Raw genomic sequence first — 2,115 nt, 5'->3', positions numbered from 1 at the left:
CTGCACATAGTCTTATCAAGTTTCCTTGGTATGTGATGGATTCTCTCTTTGTCTTTGATGTTAGATAATCTGAGTATTAAGTGTCTTGATGCAGGCCTATTCAGATCTATTCTGTTTGGGGTATGCTATGCTTCCTGGATCTGTAATTTTATGTCTTTTATAAGAGATGGGAAATTTTCATTGATTATTTCCTCTATTATTGCTTCTGCCCCCTTTCCCTTTTCTTCTCCTTCTGGGACACCCATGACATGTACATTCATGCTCTTCATGTTGTCATTCGGTTCCCTGGACATTGCTCATATTTTTCCATTCTTTTCCCTCTCTGTTCTTTTGTGTGTAGGCTTTCAGGTGTCTTGTTCTCCAGTTCCTGAGTGTTTTCTTCTGCCTCTTGAGATCTGCTGTTGTATGTCTCCATTGTGTCTTTCATCTCCTGTGTTGTGCCTTTCATTTCCAGAGATTCTGCCAGTGGTTTTTTCAAACTTGATTTCTATCTTATGCTCACCCAGTATTTTCTTTATATTCTTCTCTTTTGCAATTATCTTCCCTGAATTCATTGATTTGTTTTTTGATTTAATTTAGCATATTTCTTTGAAAATCTTTAATTGATTGTTTCATTAAATTGAAACAATATCTCAACTGTATCTTGAATGAGGTGTAAGTTTGTTCCTTTGACTGGGCCACATCTCCAAACTTCCTAGTGTCGTTTGTAGTCCTCTGTTGTCTAGGCATCTGGCTTCCCCAGCTACCTCAATCAGATTTTCCCAGATCAGAATGGGTTCAGATCTCAGAATGGGGTTATATTTAGTTTCAAGTTTCCCTGAGGGTGTTTGTTAGATTGACTTTCCTGTGAGGTCTCTAGCTGCTGTGCTTTTTCTAACCTGCCCAGCAGGTGGTGCCCATCAGCCTGTCACTCCCAACTGGTGTAAGGAGATGTGGCCCCTTTAGTTTCCATTTTGCCTGTTTCCCCCAGGCTCCAGGGTCTGAGTTCTGAAGGGCAGATGGCAGTAGAGCTGGGCCCCACCTCCTTCCTCTTAGGGAAGATACACCCCCTAGGAAGTTATCTTCTGCATTTGAATTGTTCTTTGTCTCTCTGACTCTGTTATCTCCACCCCTGTCTGGGTCAGAGCACTGCAAACTGAAAATGGCTGAGGCTCTCTCCACTGAGCCACTCAGGTTGAGAGAAAAAGGGAAAGAAATCTCCCTTTCAGAGCCAGTCCATGGCCCCCCAGTTTTCCCTTTGGCCAGAGACAGTGATTGGTCTTCTGGACTCCTTTTCCTGGGACACAGTTTTCTGGCTCTTTAAGGTCAGTTGTCACTAAAAGCCCCTGTCTGCTTGTTATTTTTGTAGCTTGTATTCAGCAGTCCACATTTGTTAATTAAAACCCCAGTTGGAGGCACAACTGGACCAACCTAAACCCTGAGGTGACCAAAGCCACATAATGTCAATAGCTTGATCATCCGTCCATGCCAAATGGATTGTGGAAGAGGTGACTGGGACAGCAATGCAAAAGACTGCTAAAGTGAGAGTGACCAGGCTCATTCTGGATAACTATTTATTAAAGTATTTTAATAAGAGTTAAACCTACTTTGCTCATGATGCTCCCCAGCAGTGCACAGCTGGGGATATCGTGCTTCTCAAAGCATTAACTGTTCCATGAATGAAGCATGTGAAGTATGAACTAGCTGAGATAATTTTCAAAGTGGGAAAAATCATAGATCCAGTGACAGGAAAACCCTATGCAGGAACCACACACCTGGAAAGTCCAGTCAGTTTGGAAACCAGCCACTAAAGCAAAGATCTGAAAGAACACAGTAACTCTTCAACACAATAGAAGAAGCTCGAAAAAAGGGAAAGATTTACAAATTTGCTTTATGGAAAAAGAAACTTTGCTAACTCTCATTTTAAACTGTGTCCAATTGCTCTTTGGTACACATGAAGTTACTAAAAGTAAATTAGGTAAAGGGATTGTTATAAATTTTCATAAAGGTTTATGGTCCTACTTCCAATTTCCTTTTTCAGTAAACATTAAGTTCCTTTTACATTAAGTGTGTCTAGCAGTCTGCTACATCATTTTGCAAGCTCATTGCTTTAGAAGGCATATTGTTTTTTCATTC

General features: G+C 40.9%; 1 pseudogene; it reads left to right on the top strand.

Moving 5' to 3' along the window:
* The first annotated feature begins 1,427 nt into the window (after positions 1–1,427).
* LOC119511079 lies at positions 1,428–1,832 on the top strand (annotated as a pseudogene).
* Positions 1,833–2,115: the final 283 nt, after the last annotated feature.

Source organism: Choloepus didactylus, chromosome 16 (genome assembly GCF_015220235.1).
Source record: "Choloepus didactylus isolate mChoDid1 chromosome 16, mChoDid1.pri, whole genome shotgun sequence".
Classification (NCBI taxonomy): domain Eukaryota; kingdom Metazoa; phylum Chordata; class Mammalia; order Pilosa; family Megalonychidae; genus Choloepus; species Choloepus didactylus.
Note: the sequence above shows the minus strand (reverse complement) of the source record. Positions and strands in the feature narration are given on the sequence as shown.